This window comes from Sciurus carolinensis, chromosome 5 (genome assembly GCF_902686445.1).
Source record: "Sciurus carolinensis chromosome 5, mSciCar1.2, whole genome shotgun sequence".
Taxonomy (NCBI): domain Eukaryota; kingdom Metazoa; phylum Chordata; class Mammalia; order Rodentia; family Sciuridae; genus Sciurus; species Sciurus carolinensis.
In genome coordinates, this window is record NC_062217.1 from 101,721,241 (window position 1) to 101,733,791 (window position 12,551).

At 40.3% G+C, this 12,551-nt stretch overlaps 1 pseudogene; it reads left to right on the forward strand.

The window, feature by feature from the left end:
• Window positions 1-9,653: 9,653 nt before the first annotated feature.
• Window positions 9,654-10,330, forward strand: LOC124985249 (glutathione S-transferase Mu 5-like; annotated as a pseudogene).
• Window positions 10,331-12,551: the final 2,221 nt, after the last annotated feature.

Below are 12,551 nucleotides of genomic sequence, written 5' to 3' on the forward strand. Positions count from 1 at the left end.
TGAGTGCAGGTGTCCCCAAGCCCTGTAGGCAGTAGTGCTGGGGAACAAAGTAGGCCCACTCCTTTCCTCTTTCCCTGGCCATCCCTGGACTTCTATGTGGAAGCTCTACTAAAACCTCTTAATTCTTGTTCTGGGGAAAGATAATTGCTAACAAGCACCTCCCTCCTTGTTTCAAAATCCTAACAGCTGTCAAGATCATGCTTCACAAGTCCTAGGGGACCATGAAAACTGCATCATCCTGTTTCTATTCACAGAGGTGTCATTTCCACACTGGGAGGATGAGGATCAGCTGCATGGATCAAACTCATTCAAATAGAGAGGACTTGGAGCAATATTTGAGGTTGTGATTGGATTAAGGATTTGTATCTATTTCCCGGGCTAGTGTGGCCACACCTGACTTTCATTCTGAAAATGCTCCCCCACAGCCTTATGCCTTTAGGTTTGACCATACATGGTCAATCAGTCAGACCACCAGTCTGAAGTGTCCCACAGATTTGGTTCCCATGAGCCATTCACTGAGATGCGAGCAACAAAAAGTTGTATTTGGATGCCACCAGCAAATCACCTTGAGGGTTCTCTTAACTATATTTTTATCTTACTAGATGAAAAATAATCTCATCTTAAAATTCTCAGAGCTCCAAGAAAATAATTTTCTAACTGAAGAAGAGGCCCTCAGTTCAATAGAAACCATAGTTAGAAGAACTTCATCCCTACAAGAAAAAACACTTCAGGAAATTTATTTTGGGGAAGCCAGTCACCTTCAATCTGAAAGGCAATATTGGCAGGGTTATGGATAGAGGTAAACACTTAAGCATAGAGATCAATGTCAACTTTCCAGTCCTCTTTGCCCTTGTGGATGCAAAAGAGGTGCAGGGCTATGGCAGATTTCAGCATCCACTCATGACAGGTAGCAGAAATGCTTTGGACTACTGGACCTGGCAAACCAGCCCTCACTTGCTCACAGCAAAACATTCATGTTCCTAAATTCAGGTGATGCCCCAGAGGACAAAAGGTAGAGTCACTACCCAGTGAAAGCCAACTCACTTGCCTGTGGTATTCTCCTCTTTCAGTTTGTCCTGGAGGGTTGGGGGGAGCCTGCTTCCTCCCTCTCTTCCTTAGTCCCTATTTTCCTTTCCTTCCCATCCTCTCTTCTCACCTTCCCTCCTTCCTCTCTTCCCTCATTCTTGCCATCCTGCGTTCCTGCCAAATTTCCTCTCTCCCTTTTACAAACCTTTACACTGTGCCAGGCACTTCCATAGATGCTGAAGATGCTATAATAAGATAGGGTTTCCACAATTGGGGAGCTAAAATCTAACAGATGAGAAAGACCATTGTCATCCCAAGTGTTCAGTAATTTACTATGTTTCTCTGAAGACCACCTAATTCAAACTGGAAGGGAAACGAACCTCCTTTGGGAGGTGGTGCCTGAGCCAAGTCAAGTTACCGGGCAGAGTGGCACATGCCTGTAATCCTAGCGACTCAGAAGACTGAGGCAGGAGGATCACCAGTTCAAAGCCAGCCTCAACAAAAGTGAGGCGCTAAGCAACTCAGTGAGACCCTGTCTCCAAATAAAATACAAAATAGGACTAGGGATGTGGCTCAGTGGTGGAGTGCCCCTGAGTTCAATCCTCAAAAGAAAGAAACACAAAGTAGTACATCTATTCATGAAGAAATCAGAATTTCCTCAGCTTCAATTTGCCTATCAAAGATGACACCAATTAAGTACTAATAGATTATCTTACCATATCAAAGTATATTGAGTTGACTAGTTATTCATTAGCATTTCTAATCAGCACAAGAGCTAAACCAGTGTAGACTCATAGCATAGATGTTTATTAATATGTACTTCTGATTCTGAAATGGTATTTCACTCATCTTGTGTCCCAGAAAAACCCCTACTTGTTGGTGGTAAGAAATAGGAATATGTGTTTGTTGGAAACTGTAGATGTTGCCTACATCTTCTGTTTAGTGCCCTGGACATTTTCTATTACTTAGGGCCCCTCAAAGTATCTAGGAGGAGATATAAATGTGGAGTGCCTTGAGAAAAACATCAAATATCCTGGGGCTATTCAGATAGAAATGACCATGACCCCACACTATGGAGTGGGTTCCATGTGCCAGTCCTGAGCCAGGAGCACTGAACCTGGTCTTGGTCCTCACAACAAACCCACCAGAGCCACCCTCATTGGCCTCGTTTTACTGCAATGGAAACCAAGTCACTGGGACTGAATGTAACTGCCCAAGGTCATACAGCCACAAAAGGAGGGACAGTGCCAGCAGCTCAAGCCTCTCACTTCTAGATGGATGCTCCTAACCCCTAGCCTGGTCTTTTGTAAGTGTGGTCTCTGGATCAGCCACCTGTACCTCACCGGGTGGCTGCATAAGATCCCAGGATCTCAATCTGCATCTTCCCAAGGTCAGTTAGGTGATTGTTCCATCCACACAGTGAACTTAGAGAAGTACTGTTGACCTCTCAGCATGGATAGAAAACTTCAGGGAGGTGCATGGAATGTCTTCATGGCTGTACAGTATTGTCACTTACATGGGAAGGAAGGTTTTCCTCCCTGGGTGGGAGAGTTACAGGGAGACCAGTTTACACTATGTATAAAGAAACCAATGCTAATGACCAGTGCTGTACCACCTGACATGAGGAGCTAGGGGTGCTGAGCTTCCCATGGTTACAGATGCACCATGGAAGCTGATGACTCCTTTGCTAAGACACACATAAATACAGATACCATAAGGGACATAACCATGGCTCTCCATGACCCATGTTATGTGTTAGGTTTCCAGTAAGTCAATGGCAAGGATACAAAAATCTAAGTGGAAGGTGACCATGTGCATGTAATTGAAGAATCATTTGCATTTAGAAGAGGAGCTCTAACCAGGAAGAGTAGGTACATGCCTGTAATCCCAGTTACTCAGGAGGCTGAGTCAGGAGGATCATAAGTTCAAGGTCAGCCTGGGCAATTTAGTGAGATCCTATCTCAAAATAAAATTAAAAGGGCTGGGGCTATAGTTCAATGGTTAAGCACTTGCCTAGCATGTGTGAAGTCCTGGGTTCAATCCCCAGTACAGGAAAAAAAAAAAAAAAAGGAAAAGAGGAACTCTGTGGCAAACCTGAATTCTATAGTTGTAGAATATTTCAAAGCAGCACCATAATGTTGGACATACTTGTTTGTGTGGGTCTTCAGCATCATTCAGATATGAAATCTAATCTGAATAGAGAGAACTCTGGACCATGTCACCAGAGCTTGTCACCATGAAGTTCTGCCTAGGCTTCCTCAGTGTCACCTCTGCAGAGCCATCTGAGCAGAAGGGTCCTCCCTTCCACCAGGCATCTGCCTGAGCCCTCCCTCACCTGTCAATTCCCAATCAAGATGCCCAATCCTATCTGGGCTATAGCATCATTAGAGCACTTGTTGACAAAACAGTTGCAGGCCCTACTTCCAATTTACTCATCAGACTCTCCAGATGTTGGGCAAGGGTCGCTAGAGATACAAAAGCTCGTAGAAACTCTGGTGCATGCAGATTCATAAATGCCATTCCAGAACATGGTCCCATACCTGGCACCAACATACCAGCAAGGTGCTACAGGACCCTGAGGTCTACCCACCTTGCCTGGGGACAAGAAGAACTCAGAGGCACTAGCTTCTCCTCATGTTCGATGACCAAAACTAAAAGTGTCAGAAAGTCCAGTAAAGGGTAAATCCAATGGTTGGCTTCCAGCAGACTCCCACTACTGTTGCCATAATAGAGATGTCATGGCTGCTCTCCCTTGCACCTATGTGCACCCATGTCATGAGTGAGTCACTGCATGGAACTCCCCATCTATCCTGACCCATCCAGTTACCACACCTATACTGTCCGATATGCTACTTTCCCAGAAGGTAGATGCCTTCCAATTGAAAACTTTTGACCACATTCAGCATCACTAGTCATTAGGGAAATATAAACCCAAAACTACAGTGAGATACCACCTCACACCCACTAGGGTGGCTACTATAAAAATAGCAACAAGAAAAGATGGAAAATAACAAGTGTTAGTGAGGGTTTGGAGGAACTGGAATCCTTGTGCCCTGTTAGTGGGAATATAGAATGGTGCAGCTGCTGTGGAAAATAATTTGGCAATTCCTCAAAAAATTAAACATAGAATTACCATGCAATCCAGCAATTCCACTTCCGGGTATATACACCAAACCAAAAAAAAAAAAAAGAAAAGAAAAAGAAAGCAGGCCCTCAGTTAGATGTTTGTCCATTCATGTTCATAGTATTATTCACAGTATCCAAAAGGTAGAAACAACCCAAGCATCTATCAGTGGATGAACAGATACACAAAATCGGGCAAATTCATAGAGTTTAATATTATTCAGTCTTTAAAAAAAGGAAATCCAGACATATGTTACAATATGGATGAATCTGGAGGATACTATGTTCAGTGAAATAAGTTACTCACAAAAGGACAAATACTGTATGGTTGAACTTATTTAAGAGAAATATCTCAGTTATATTCATTGAGAAAGTGGAATGGTGGTTGCCAGGGGCTGGGGGACAGGGGAGATGGGGAGCTGCTGTTTAATAGGTACAGAGTTAGTTGGAAAAAATTTTTAAAAGCCTGGGAATGGATGGTGATGAATATACTTAATGTCATTTAATGGACATTTAAATATGGTTAAAGTGATAAATTTTAGATTATGTATACTTTATCACAATCATAAGCAAAAAAACATAACAAAAAGCCTTTTACCTGGTGTGATACACTCCATTCACCCACTGAAACACCCAAATGCAGGCTGGAGCCTAAAGGAGATGCCCTTTCTATTGCTGGCTCTTCTGCTCCACCTTCTTCCTGCAGATGAAAGAGCAAATGTCAAGCAGGATTCAGGATTCTGAGCTCAATGTGAATACGAGAGCCTGCTCAGTGCTCCTCTGGTCACAGTGAGGCAACTGCACTGACTCCACAGGGGAGGGTGGAGGGAGAAGAAGCTCCAGGGCCTGCCCCCAAGCCAGGTCTTCTTCCCACCCCCTGTTCAGTGACGACTCTGCTCCTCCTGAGCTGCCTTCCCACTGCTCCAATCTCTTGCCCCCAAATCAATATCCCTTACAAACCATTCCCCACAGGGTAACCCAAGGTCCTGACTTAAAAGCACCACCCTCGTCCAGAAAGTTTCTCATCACCTCAGAAAAGAGCTGGGCTCCAGAGTACAGAGTGCAAGGTGGCCATGTGCCAGATCTCTGACCTTCTGACCTCATAGCCTGCCTGTCTCTGCAGCTACCTGAGACCCCAACCGCACCAAGCTTCTCTGGGTCGACCACACCTTTTGCACTAACACTGCTGTAACATCTACCTCAGAAGATGGTAAAATGCCATGCCATTCCACTGGTCCTCAGGAACACACAACTCTGAAATCCCCATACAGACAGTCTGCCATCCTGGGTGATCAGTTGTAAAGAAGCCTACATCAGGACATGTGGAAAGAAGGCCTGGAGAGGCCCTGAGACCACGTGGAGAGAAAGGGAGACATGCTCAGCCTCCTAGCCGGCTTCAGCCACAGACTGACAGGGTCCTTCCCAGATTCCTCACCCACAAAACTATAAGAGATAAAAAACTGATTGTCATTGTTTTAGTCCATTAGGTCTTGGAGGGTTTCACTACCCAACAACAGAGAGCCAGACCCTGTCTTCTGAGCTCCCTTCCCTCTCCACCCCTACCCTCTGCCTGCCAGCCTTCTCCTATGTACTTCCTATGGGTCCTGAACTCTTAACCTTTTTCTGTTTACTTCCTATGGGTTCTAACCTCACAGCCTCTTCTCATCTACTTCCCGTTGGTCCTAACCTTGTCTGATACCTACAGGTTCTAACTTCACAACCTTCTCCTGCCTATTTCCTGTGGGTCCCAACTTACCATCTCCTCTCACCTACCTCCTATGTACTAGTGCCCCATTTTAGACACCATGTTCTCCAGGAGACTACACCTGATGCCCAAGCTCCTGGCCCTATCTGACTCACTGAGTCTGCCAGCACTGTGTATCTCCACCATTATTGCACATATTGTAATTACCTTATTTTCTGTTTGTCCCTCTTACAAACTCGATGGTCAGTTTTGAAGGAAGGAATCATGCTTGGTCTGAATTATTGCTGCATCCCTCAGTGGCTAACAGTGCCAGGTATGCAGTGGACATCATTAGATCCAGTGAAATTTTCATTTTAAATTTCTGGATTGAAGTCAATAGAAAGAATCTTTTGATATAGCAAACATTGCTATTTTTATTATTTTCTGTATTTCCCCAACTGGTTGTGGAACATCATGTAGATGAGCCCCAGTCCCAGGCCCAAAGCAGAGTGGCTATTCTGATCCCCCAACCCTATTGTGGTGGGCAGCTGAGCAGATCACATGCCACAGATGGAGTCTTAGGGACTCAAGATCCAAGAACAGATGTCCCACAATGTAACCCCTAAGTAGGTACTCACATTTCACTAATGTTCTTTGATGAGAGATTCCACACCTGCCAACAAAAGGAAGCCAAAAGGCTGATCCAGTACTCATAACAACATCCAAAATCCACATTCCAACCAAATTATTGTTTGACTTTGTGATGGTGGAATGATGAGGACATTAGGCAAATTGTATTAAGGGCAAGTGGTGAATGTGCCTGAATTCTGTGTTTATTACCAGAGGAGAGCTCAGCACGAGGCAACAGCCCTCTGAAGTGGTTCATCACGTTTGGTTGCCAAACTGAAAGGCCAGGTTAGTGTACATGGGTTTTAACTTTTAAGTCACCTAAGGAAAATCAAGAGTGCTATCCTTAAGGATCAGAAAGGTTTACTAAGATAGTTATTCTATCTCTCTTCTCATTTTCCCTCAATTCAATCCAATGAACTCAATGAATTTTAGCTTCATAGATGGAGAAATAAATAGTATCACAGAAATTGATGGTTCTAAAAGACAAGTAGTATCCACACATTCGCATTTGGATTTATAGTACAATTTTAACACCATCAAGCACAGAGGAGCTTTCAAAAAGCCTAGAGCACCCAGGGTAGGCTTGACATCTTCATATTCCAAAACATTTCTCTATGAGTTTTTGAAACTGGTGACTCTTGAGACTTCCGAGGAAGTCAAATAAGCCACTGAAAATCTTTTTTAACTTTTAAAATTTTTTAGCTTTTTAAAGTTCTAGTAGTTTGTTTGTTTGTTTTCTTTTCTTGAGTCTCCAAAAACTTGAAATCAATAAACCCTGGCTAAATTCCTTGTTTAAAGGAACCCTGACCATATTGTCTTCCTATTATCTTTTCTGACAACCTGGGAAAGGGATAGGGGAGGGGTAGGACAAGGGCCACCAGAAGCCAGAAAAAGGAAGAAAGAAATTTCCAAAAATGTCCATGTTATATTTGAATTTAATCTGAGTCCTCCAGGCTGTTGGCAGAAGATGCTACAGGTAAGAGTTTTTTTAAATAAACCTAAGTCCTATGTTGATGGCCCTGGAAAAGATTTTCCAGGTACAATAAAACTCTCAGTATGTGACTCCTCTCTTTTAACCACTCAGACTCCAAAAAGCCAGATAAGATGTGTCCTTCCAAAGTGACATCAGTAAGCCCATCTGATTACCTCATTCTGATTTAAACCAAGCCTTCTGGACATTCAATGGGATACTTGGTATCAAAAAGAATCATATTGTACTCTATGAATAACTCTTAACTGAATCTACCAATCACTTAAATTCACCACCACAACTGAATCACACGCTGTGAAAGCCTACCTCTATACCATCCCTCTTGGTCACAGAATTTCTGTAAGAAACAAGTTTCTAGACATTGGACAACAGACAGTTGAGGGTCCTGAAGAGAAGAACAATAAATAGGTGAGCCCCATGAATTTTCCAACTTATTGTCTGGAGGCAATTTCCAGGGTACAATGCAGGGAAGAGGGCCCAAACAGAGTCTGTCAATCTGGGTTTGTGGTTACAGAGATCAGATTCTAGAGATGCCAAAAAAGTCAAAATTTGCAAGTTAAAATACTGGGGAGAAAGGGACTTCATAGAAAGAAAACTCCAGGAACCTGCAGAGGGGTCCCCTCAAGTCTTTAGTTGAGCATATGTATACGTGTGAGAGGAAATTGCCAATGCCAAGAAAAGAACCACCGGAAATGCATAAGCAGAGCAATTCTCAAAGTTCACACACAGCTGGGAATAGTTCACGTCCCACTCATCAAAGGGAAGCACCTACCAAGACACAGGGCACTGGGTAGAATCTTCAGAAGGTTATCATCTTAGTGATGGTACTAAATAAATCTCAGAGTAAAGGCTCACTGAATCTATCCTTAAAAAGTTTAAAAACTATCTTCTAAAGCTGTAAAGTTCTATATGAGAAACATAAAAGTTTGGTCCCTCAGTTGCATTGGCCTTATAGAAAATTCTCATGAGCCATATGTGAGTAGTGGTCACTTTAGACAACACAGATTACAGACCATTTTATCATAAAGTTCTAAAGGATCTAGCTGGTTTCAAGTAACTTAGTTGTTTACAAGACAAGATATAAGTCCTTTTAGATGAAAATAACACAATCAAGAACCAACAATATTAAAATCCCAATGTTCAAAATGCAATTAGATTTCTACTATGAAGGAGTGATAAATATTTATGGTGATAGATGTATTTAACCTGACTAAACAATGTATGCATGTATTGAAACAACACATAGTACTCCCATTAATATGTTTTTGTTTTTATATATCAGCTAAAAATAAATGCAGTTTTAAAAAGGATTTTAAAAATGCAATCAGAGGTTATGACTGCAAAAAGCAGAAAAATATGATTAATAACCAAGAAAAAAATTCAGAAGAAATAGATACTTAAATGAAAGAGCACCCTGAGTTCGATCCCCAGCACCCAAAAAAAAAAAAAAAAATGAAAGAGCAGGCAAGGACATGTAAAAGCTAAACCAAATATTTTCTGTGTATTCTAAAATGTGGAGGAAAACATGGGCATGATGAGAAGATAAAAATAAAATATAAAAAATAACCCAAATATAGATTCTAGAGATGAAAAATACAATATCTGAAATGAAAAATACCCTGGATGAGATTAACAACTGATTTGACAGAAAAAAAAAATCAGTTTTAAAAAAAAAAATTAGAAGATATAGCAATAGAAATTATTTTAAATGAGACTCGTAGAAAAAAAAAGTTAACAGCATCAGTGATCTGTGAGACATTACCAAGAGTTAAATACACATTTAATTGGAATCAAAAAGAGAGAGGGAGAAAGAGGAATTAAAGAAACAGTACCTGGATTTTTTTTTCCAAGTTTGATAATTAACATAAACCAAACAATTCAAAAAGTTCAACAAAGTCCATGCAGAATAAATCTAAACAAAATCATGCCAACCAATGATAAAGAGAAAACTTCTTGACCAGTCATAGAAATAGATGCATAAAAGTACATTTAGAACATCAAAGATAAGAAGTACAGTGTATGTGATCCTACAATATGTACAATCAGAAAAATGAGAAATTATACTCCATTTATGTGTGATTTATCAAAATGCATAAATGCATTCTACTGTCACATATAACCAGTTAGAACAAATTTTAAAAATTTTTTTAAAGAATTACAGTGTAGGCCTATCTTCGAAAACCCACAAGTTTCCTCACCATGTTGTCCAAGTTGTCTATGGTTCTGGGTTATTGGGATATTCGCCGGCTGACGCATGCTATCCACCTGCTCCTGGAGTTCACTGATACATCCTATGAGGAGAAGCAGTACATTTGCGGGGAAGCTCCTGACTATGATCGAAGCCAATGGCTGGATGTGAAGTTCAAGCTAGACCTGGACTTTCCTAATCTTCCCTACCTCATGGATGGGAAAAACAAAATCACCCAGAGTAATGCCATTTTGCGCTACATCGCTTGCAAGCACAACATGTGTGGTGAAATAGAAGAAGAAAAGATTCGAGTAGATATCATGAAGAACCAAGTAATGGATTTCCGCATGCAACTGATTCGCCTCTGCTACAACTCTGACAAGAAAAACTGAAGCCTCAGTACTTGGAACAGTTACCTGGACAACTGAAACTATTCTCCTTATTCCTGGGGAAATACTCATGGTTTGCAGGGGAAAAGCTTACTTTTGTGGATTTTCTCACCTATGATGTATTAGACCAGAACCATATGTTTGAGCCTAAGTGCCTGGATGAATTCCCAAATCTGAAGGCTTTTATGTGCCGCTTTGAGGCCTTGGAGAAAATAGCTGCCTACTTGCAGTCTGACCATTTCTTCAAGATGTCCATCAATAACAAGATAGCCAACTGGGGCAACAAGTGTATATGCTGAGCAAGAGAAACTGTTTGGTTTGTTCCATCCTGTACCCAGGGGTCTGTACTCTTCTCTTTCCAATAAATAGCACTTAGGTTAAAAAAAAAAAAAAAAGAATTACAGTGTATGTATGAATATATCACAATGAATTCCACATTTATTCATAACATAATGCACAAATTTAAAATAATTAATAAACAGAGGGATGCCAGATAAAGGAGAAAAAGGGAATCAGGCAGAGAGGAGTGGAGGAAAAGAGGAAGTACTAGGGATTGAAATGGAGCAAATTATGTTATACCACTTATGAAAATGTTGAAATGAACTCCTCTATTATGTATAACTATAATACATTAATAAAAACATCAAGAAGATAAGAATTACCACAGTTATCACCAGAGGCTATACAAGGGAGAAGACATTGGGGAAGCCTCTTCAAAGTATTGAAAGAAAAACACTGTCAACCTAGAATTCTTTGTCCAGCAAAAAGAGCTTACAAAACTAAAAGTAAAATAATTAGTTTCTTACAAACATCTAAAAGAACTCATCTCTGGAAGACCCATACCTTGTGAAATATAAAAACAGTTTATTCAAGTAGAAGAAAAATGACACAAGATGGCAATCCAGCAGTCCGAGTATATACAAATGATTAACAAGCTCTAAAATGGTAGTTATGTGGTGAAATAAAAGAGACATTTTTCTTCATCTAACATGTTTTAAAGATAATCACTTAAAGAAAAAACTATGACAAGACGGTGTGGGATTTATAGCATAAACTGAAGTAAAAGACATGTCAACCATAGCATAAATCATGAAAAGAGGTAAAGAAAATAATTCTTTTGTAAGGTTCTTGTGACACATCAAGTGTGGCAATATTATTGGGAGGTAGGTTTTTTTCATTAAGGATTAATGGCCCATACTAGAACAACCACTGAAAAACAAAATATTAAACCAATAATAGAGTAAAATGAAACTATTAAAAAATATATCCAAAAGAAGGGAAGAAAAATAAGAAAAAAGAAACAAAGAGGGTACAGGACAAATTATGACTAATTTAGATCCAAAATACTTAACTATATTAAACAGAAATGACCTAAATGCCCCAGTTCAGAGATACAGATGATAAGACCAAATTGAAAAAAATGATCCTATTATAAGCTGGCAAATGATATTAACTTTCAATGTAAAGTCACAGTTTAAAACATAAGTACATAGAAAAAGATAGACCAAATGGTGGATCCATTCCAAGATTTTTGAGGAATCTCCATACTGCCTTCCAGAGTGGCTGCACCAATTTGCAACTCTACCACCAATGTATGAGTGTGCCTTTTTCCCCACATCCTCGCCAACACCTAGTATTGTTTATGTTCTTGATAATAGTCATTCTAACTGGAGTTAGATGTAATCTTAGGGTGGTCTTAATTTGCATTTCTCTAATTATTAGAGACTATGAGCACTTTTTCATATATTTGTTGATCACCTGTATATCTTCTGTGAAGTGTCCGCCCAGTTCCTAAGCCCATTTATTGTTTGGGTTCTTTATATTTTGATGTAAAGCTTTTCAAGTTCTTTATAAATTTTGGAGATTAGCACTTTGTCTGAAGTGTGTGTGGAAAGGATTTTCTCCCACTCTGTAGGCTCTCTTTTCACATTATTGATTGTTTCCTCTGCTGAGAAAAAGCTTCTTAGTTTGAATCTATCCCATTTATTGATTATTGCTTTTATTTCTTGTGCTCTGGGGGTCTTGTTAAGGAAGTCTGGTCCTAAGCCAACATGATGAAGATTCAGGCCTACTTTTTCTTCTATTTGGTGAAGGATCTCAGGTCTAATTTCTAGATCCTTGATCCATTTTGAGTTGAGCTTTGTGCAGGGTGAGAGATAGAGGATAAATTTCATTTCACTGCATATGGATTTCCAGTCTTGCAAGCACCATTGTTGAAGATAGCCTTTTCTCCATTGTATGTTTTTTTTTTTAAAAGGTCTATCAACATCTTTAAACATTTTTTAAATAAAAAAAAAGAAAGAAAGAAAATAACATAGAGAGATTCTGCAAAGGTAACGAATTTACCCGGAAATGAGCACTACAATGAGGAAACTCTACAACTTAGTAAACCGTGTGCAGACCCAGGGAGCCCAGGAAGACGAGAGTTCTTAAAGGTAAAGTGAGGACAGTCACAAACATTGTTCTGAGACAATGATCTTTGGCTTCAAAGGTAGCGCAGTCCACGGCTGGGAAAGCAGT